The 7621-nt window shown below is 47.4% G+C and overlaps 1 pseudogene; it reads right to left on the bottom strand.

The window, feature by feature from the left end:
- Positions 1-1281: 1281 nt before the first annotated feature.
- LOC121172274 lies at positions 1282-1895 on the bottom strand (annotated as a pseudogene).
- Positions 1896-7621: the final 5726 nt, after the last annotated feature.

Here is a 7621-nt window from a genome sequence, read left to right as displayed (position 1 = left end):
GAGTGTAGCTCTGATGATGCATCGTCCTGCTTGGAGGCCTTCGTGGCTAAATCTGTCTAGCAAATGGTTTGTGTCAGTGGATTCTTGACCCCTCATTCAAATGGATAGCTTGTTCGAGACTTCCCCTGAGAAGCAGGCAATGGGTGGGACCACTACTTCACCTGAGAGGCTCAGCAGAGAGTAACTCAATATTTGGGAAACTTCGCTTTGTCCATGATCAAAGAGAAGAGAGCGAGAGTAATATTGGAAAAACATTTGATATTTATTCCACTACTTGGATTTTACAAACACCATCACCAGCACTGGTTGGAGACTGGATGAAGTCTACAGCGCCATATTTTGGAAGCAGTTTGCAAAATTCTGAAGAACGATCTTTAAAATCTCATAGGGGTCTTGAAAATATCATTACCTTTCGACCTACCAATCTCTTCTCCAAAAACTGATCTGAAGCCCGTGGTTCAACAGATGATAAAAACTGAACTGCATCATAAAAAAAAAGAAACTAAACAAATAAACAAACAAAACTCCGGGGCCCCCACTGCTACCTCCCACTATGCCTTCCCATTTCCGTAGGTGATGCGATGTTAATCTATTCAATGTAACACTATCCAACCACAAAAATGACCATTACAAGAGCGTGTGGGAACATGGAAACTATTTAGGTGTTCTGAGGAGAGGGGGGATATAAAATTGGCATGAGAACTGGTTGTGACCATGAAAACCAGCACTGTGTTGACCCAGACATGAAGGAGAATATGCAAACATGAAAAGCACTGGAAACTGAGTTGAAATTAGGATGAAAGATGGATTTTTTTGTTTGTTTGTTTCAAAATATTCTTTGTTGGGCCTGGCACGATAGCCTAGTGGCTAAATCCCTGCTTGTGTGTGCCAGGATCCCATATGGGTGCTGGTTCGCTGCTCCACTTTCCATCCAGCTCGCTGCTTGTGGCCTGGGAAAACAGTAGAGGATGGCCCAAAGCCTTGGTAGACCAGGGAGACTGTCTTGGTTCCTGGCTTCGGATCGGCTCAGCTCTGGCCATTGCGGCCACTTATGAGCTTTCTCTGTCTCTCCTTCTCTTTGTAAATCTGACTTTATATATATAATATATATATGTATATACATATTTTTCTTGTTATATATATATATATTCTTGGTTAATGTTGTTGATGTATTATTTTTGTAACAGATTGATTTTTTTCCCCCAAATTACAGCAAAAAATCTTTTAGTTCTATTTGATCCGCAGATTAAGAGAGAGCTCCAGGGGGTGTTAACAAGCTACCTAGTGGCTGGAGGGGGTGGTTAGGCACAAACTAGAATACCAGGAGGCACATGGGAACCCCCCCACCCCACCCACCCAATGGCTGCTGGACTCTGGCTGCCCATAGTTGTGCTTCAGGGTGAGACTTTCAAAGAGATACTTGCCCAGGTCAGCCTGGGCTCACTGGGGGCTTCTGACTCTGCCAGATGTTGGTTTGGTGGTTGCCCATCTTCTTGAGTTTGGCTTTCTCGTTGAGCAAGTGATCTCCAGGAAGCCACAGAGATGAGAGTCTGTGTGGGCAGAACCCAAGGCGTGAAGTTCTTCTCCAGGCCCAAGGTGGCTTTCAGGGTGTCTTGGAATTTGGTCCACTCATCTTGGAATGACTTCCGCACATCCTGGAAGAGAATGTGGCCGCCAAGCTGGTTTTGTATCTTCAAAAGATGCTTGGCGCCCTCGCGCTTTTTGTCTGCTAGCTCGTTGAAGAAGTGACCCACGTCCTCCAGAACCACATGGTTGTGGCTGAAATAGTAGTCCAGAGAGAGGTAGGTGCTGGAGGCCTGCAGGTGCAGATCGACCAGGCAGTTCACAGCAGCCTCCACCGCGGTGGAATAATTCTGACGAATCTAGGAGGACATGATTGGTCGATGATGAAGAAGATGACTCCAAAAAATGGTGTTGGAGGAGGAGGAGGTAGAGGAGTTTGCGGGCGAGTGGTCCCAGAGGCTGTAAACTGAAGACATAGGAAGGCAGTTGAAGTTGGTGAAAGAGAGCCAGGACTGGTTCCGTTCAAACACTGTTGAAGCCAGACAGGTTCATGGAGCTCACATGTCACCCGTAAGACTGATTTCTATAAAACAAAACCTTTCACTGCCTCCAGGATGAAGTCAAAACCCTTTATCTTGGGCCTAGCGGCGTGGCCTAGCCTTGAATGCAGCAGAATCCTATATGGATGCCGGTTCTAATCCTGGCAGCTCCACTTCCCATCCAGCTCCCTGCTTGTGGCCTGGGAAAGCAGTCGAGGACGGCCCAAAAGCTTTGGGACCCTGCACCCACATGGGAGACCCAGAAGAAGTTCCTGGCTCCTGGCTTCGGATCGTCATAGCATCTGCCGTTGTGCTCACTTGGGGAGTGAATCATCTGACAGAAGATCTTCCTCTGTGTCTCTCCTCCTCTCTGTATATCTGACTTTCCAATAAATAAATAAATCTTTTAATAAAAACCCTTCATCTTATTTGTACTAATAATCACAACCATCAGTTACATCCCAAGCTCTGAAGCAGACAGGTTGTGCCTTGGATCTCGTGAAATCTTCACAATTATTTTTGTGAGATTCAAAAATACTAGTATCCTCATTTTATAGAGTAGGAATCGGAGCTCGGTGAGGTTAGCTCACCTGTCTGACATATGGTAAGCGGGGCTTGTTGTTGGTCAGACCTAGTGTTGAATTCTAGCATGGACTTCTTTGCGCCAGTTGTTTAACTAATTTCAGTCATTAATGTGTTATCATCATGATTTGGGGGATGACTGGCACACACATCATGTACTATGATGTACTTGATTTTTAAATTTTAATCAACCGACTTTTAAAAGCGTTTAAATGTCTGCTTTCACATTATCTTAAGCAAGCATATCCTTGGAGTCATCTGTTAAATATGTCAATTACACTTTGGAGTGCACAACAAATTCAAATATCAATAGTATAAAAAAATGATATAAATGCAAGATCATCTTGGGGAAAATTGAACTATTTTATGCCAAGGTGTGCCCCAACGTCCCTGGCCAGTGTGTATTCTTCCACACTCACTGCCCTCTGTGCTATAGCCATTGCTCCCGCCGAGCCCCACTCCCAGGGCTTTCCCAGCCTCTCCCAGGTCAACCTCGGCTGTACCCAGCTGCCCCTGCCCAGGCTCAGCGCTTGCCAAGCTTTTGCCTGAGCCACATCCAGATCAAAGCTATTAGAGGACACTCAGATACACAAGCCTGCTTGGTACAATAAATAACTGCAGTTTGTGACCCTCCTACCATGTGCCAGGTGCTCCACAGGGAGTTTGATATCGTGATCTCCACTGGCTGTTATACTGATCCCTGAAGACGGTGTGAAGATTTATTCCTATTTCATATACTAGGGAACTGGGGCTCACCAGTGGTTAAGTGGTGAAGGAATTCGCTCAAGACGCAAATGGTTGTTGTGGCCTTTGGGGGAGTGAACTAGCAGATGGAAGATCTCTCTTTCCTTCTCTCCGTAAATCTGCTCTGCTTTCCTAATACAAATAAATGGCTGCAGCTGAGCCAATCCGAAGCCAGGAGCCAGGAGCCAGGAGCTTTGTCTGGTCTCTCATGTGGGTGCAGGGTCCCAAGGCTTTGGGCCATCTTCTTTTGCCTTCCCAGGCCACAAATAGGGAGCTGGATGCGAAATGGAACAGACAGGACATGAACCTGAGCTGATTCTTTTTTTTTTTTAAGATTTTTTTTTTAATTGGGAAGTCAGATATACAGAGAAGAGGAGAGACAGAGAGGAAAATTTTCTGTCCACTGATTTTCTCCCCAAGTGGTTGCAACAGCTGGAGCTGAGTAGATCCGAATCCAGGAGCCTGGAGTTTCTTCCAGGTCTCCCACAGGGATACAGGGTCCTAAGGTATCCTCAACTGCTTTCCCAGGGCACAAGCAGGGAGCTGGATGGGAAGCAGGGCCACTGGGGCATGACCAGCGCCCATATGGGATCCTGCCACAAGCAAGACAAGAACTTTAGCCACTAGGCTACTGTGCTGGGCTCTGTTAGCTGGTTCTTAAAGTTGGAGGACTAGCCTGTTGAGCCACAGTGCTGGCCCCTAAATAATTTTTTTAAAGACAATTACCTTGTATTTATTCTTGAAATGGTCAGTATATATATATATATATATATACATAATAATATATAATATATATACACATGTGGATTGTGCAGCCTTACTTGTAGAGAGGGAAAGGATAGTTAGATCCAACCTAAATGATATCAATAGGGATTGGTGACAGAAATACGGACAAAAATGGTGAAAGTCTGTATGTTCTTACCTGGAACAATATTGAATAAATCAAGGTAACAAACAAGGTGTAAAACAAGGTGGTAGCATGCTAGCATTCGTGTCCGAAACCTACAGACTGAAATCATTATCCAGGCAGAACCTGAGGCACATACAGGCTGCTCCTCAGAAGGCCTAGAGTGGCAGCAATTGCTGCAAATGTGTGTCATGGGATTGCCACAATGGCTCAGCTTGGCTAATTGTCCATCTCCAAAACGCAGCATCACATATGGGTCCTGGATTGTGTCCTGGCTGGTCCACTTCCCATCCAACTCCTTGCTTGTGGCCTGGAAAAGCAGTCAAAGCTGGCTCGGATCCTTGAGACCCTGAACCCATATGGGAGACCATGAAGAAGTTCCTGGCTCCTGGATTTGGCTTCGGTCGTTGGGGCCACTGAGCAGTGCACCAGTGGATGGAAGATCTTTCTGTAGAATCTGCTTTTCCAATAAAAGTCAATAAATAAATACATCTTACAGAATTTTGTGTTGGAAGGATCCTGGTTGAGGGGTGGAGACCGGTTTTGTAGCAGGCTTTGCTCAGCCAGCAAGCTGACGATGCTCAAGCTTCAGACCACTTGGTGCCATTAGAGAAAGTGAAAATCGGTGGAGATTCTCCCCCCTTCCCCCGGAACACTTCACACCCACGCTCCTCCACCAGCTTCCCCAGGCGACGCCCTGATGGATGGGGATTGGATTTTTCCTGTGTAACCTTTTGTACTGTTTTTAAAGCTCTGGGCATGTATTACCTCTTTAATAATTTAAAATTTAAAATTAAAAACAGAATAATTTCTTGCCTGGGGCAAGACCCACCTAAGAAATGGGGACCGTGGAGCTGCAGGTGCAGCACGGGCAACAGGGAGCTGGGTAGGAGGAGTTGGGGTGTCAGGGCCTCGGCATCTCTTCCTCACTGTGGACCCAGGGACTCTCTCTCTTTTCCATAGAAGGTCCTGTCCTTGCCTTCTCTGACCACCAGCTGGAGATGGTTTCAGAGGTGGCCTTTTGGCTAAGACACTTGAGTAGCTTTGCTTTCCTGTCCAGGACTTCATTCCCTTCTTTCTAAGGTGAAGTTGATGCATGTTTTATCCTGTGACTGTGAGAGTCAGGGGGCTGGTACTGCGTGGCACACGGGGCTAGGACAGAGCACCAGGGAGACACCAGGGAGAGCTTGGCAGAACAGTTGATGGTGAAGGTCAGACCGACAGATCTGTTTTGGAGGCGCAGTAATGTTCCTCATCGGTTAAGAATACTTTGGGATGTAAGTTACGGATAGCCCCACCCCACCTGGCTTCAGTAACAAGATGGTATGTCACTGCCTCCTGCGGCCCCGAGACCAGAGAGAAAGAACATCATGGCGGATCGGTGCTTTGGTGTCGAGGAACCCTGCTCTCGTTGTCTCTGCTCCTTGGTGCCCAGTGTCACCTTCCTGTTAAGTCGGATCATTGGCTGCTGGTCCACTCCTAGGGACCATCCAGGAGCTGCCTCCCTGTTCATCTCAGCAAGAGAATACAGGCGTAGAATTAAAGCTTTTTTTTTTTTTTTTTTGGTTTGTCCAGGACTTTCTAGACCAGCATTTGCTTCCAACCGATAGTAGTCATTGGATGGATACACATGTAGGTTGACTGAAGTTAGCATTCCTGAACCAAGCCCTGGCAAGGGGTGCAGTGCCACCTTGTCCATCTGGGGCCAGCAGGGCAGTCCTGTAAGAGGAGATCCAGCCCTGACCACAACACTGGCCAACTGTGGATGCAGTGGTGACCACAGTCTCCAAGGGCCAGGTGATAACGTCTCTAACCCCTTCTCGCATTCATTCATGCATCTGTTTGGCAGCCTATGTGGTGACTGCTGGGGACCAAGCTCAGGGCCCGGGGTGGAGTTTTACCAGGTGCTCAGACAGTTCTCACGGTCTTCAGGGTGCAGATTATGCTTCTCCCTTTCAGGGAGGGCCCCCTCCACCCACACCCACACCTGGCACTGTTATTTTTCCACCTTTGCTCTCGTCTTCTGCGCTCCCCGGCTACCCCCACAGCACTCATAACCTCCTAACATATGATGCAAACTATTGGGTTTATTGTATCTCTTCCCCTGCAAGAATGTAAACTCCTTGGGGCCAGAACTCTCTTCACTGTTCTTCTGAAGCTTCTGGAGCAATCCTTAACACTCAGAGTCTCTCAAGAGATGGAGCCCCTCCTGCCTCTCCCACCCGTGTGTGTGTGTGTGTGTGTGTGTGTGCACGCGTGTGCACGCAGATGTGTGGTAGAAGTGAGAAATTCACTAATCTCAAAGACAAGAATCTACATAGCAGGAGGAATTCATTCAAAAGGATGAAACTCATCATTCAAAATGATGAAGTAACATGGGCCAAGGGATAGTACCTGTCTCGGGGGTCAGGGGCAAGATCCTTTGGGAAGTGGCTGCCTTTCTTTTCTTTTCTTTCTTTCTTTCTTTCTTTCTTTCTTTCTTTCTTTCTTTCTTTCTTTCTTTCTTTCTTTCTTTCTTTCTTTCTTTCTTTCTTTCTTTCTTTCTTTCTTTCTTTCTTAATTTGCTGTGTTATGTTTTTGTAAAATATTTCCAGAGGAAATGGAACAGCTATTCCCCTGCCTTGTCCACTTCCAGAGTATCAGCTCCCTAGTGGTTCACAGACAGGGTCCCTCACTCTATGGCTTGTACCCAGAGGGATGGAAGGGGGCCCGAACCATGTCACTGTGAGAAGGCAGAGCACAAGACCCCCACCTCACAGCCGTGCTCACAGAACACTGGGATGGAGCCCTGCGTGTCTTCATTTCTCCTTTCTGGCTGAGCAGAGAGCTCAGAGGAGAGAGGACTTTTTCAACAGAATGGCTTAGTGGTGGCAAAGGCTCCCAAACATGGCCCCAAGGGGGCCCTCTCTCCTGCGGATGCTCACCTGGCCCCTCCCTACAAGAGATGACCTCTCAGCTGACACCTGTCCTTGATGAAAGAGGAAGGGTCCCTTATAGAGACTGAAGGTCTGCTGTAAATGTGCAGAGTGGTTTTGGTGCTCCCGTTTCCTTTGAATCTTTGTGTTGAGGAATCTGCACTGGGTGGGAACGCAGCCTTTGCAGGGTGCCTCTCTCGCAGGCCTCCTGCAGCCATTGCCTGCCACCATGGGGCCAGGCACCTGCATCTTGCCTCAGGCTCAGTTTCCAGTCTCTCTACACACCCTTCCCAGGGGGAAGCAGCTTCATTCCACTTGTCTTGGCATCCTTTTAACCCCCGGGGTTTCGTAGACTGAGCTGGATACTTCCGTAGCACTCAAGAATTTCAGGGCACAGTGGGTGAATGTGC

Source organism: Ochotona curzoniae, unplaced genomic scaffold, assembly GCF_017591425.1.
Source record: "Ochotona curzoniae isolate NIBS_2020 unplaced genomic scaffold, NIBS_Ocur_1.0 scaffold_3171, whole genome shotgun sequence".
Taxonomy (NCBI): Eukaryota; Metazoa; Chordata; class Mammalia; order Lagomorpha; family Ochotonidae; genus Ochotona; species Ochotona curzoniae.
This window is presented reverse-complemented; position numbering and strand designations above follow the sequence as displayed.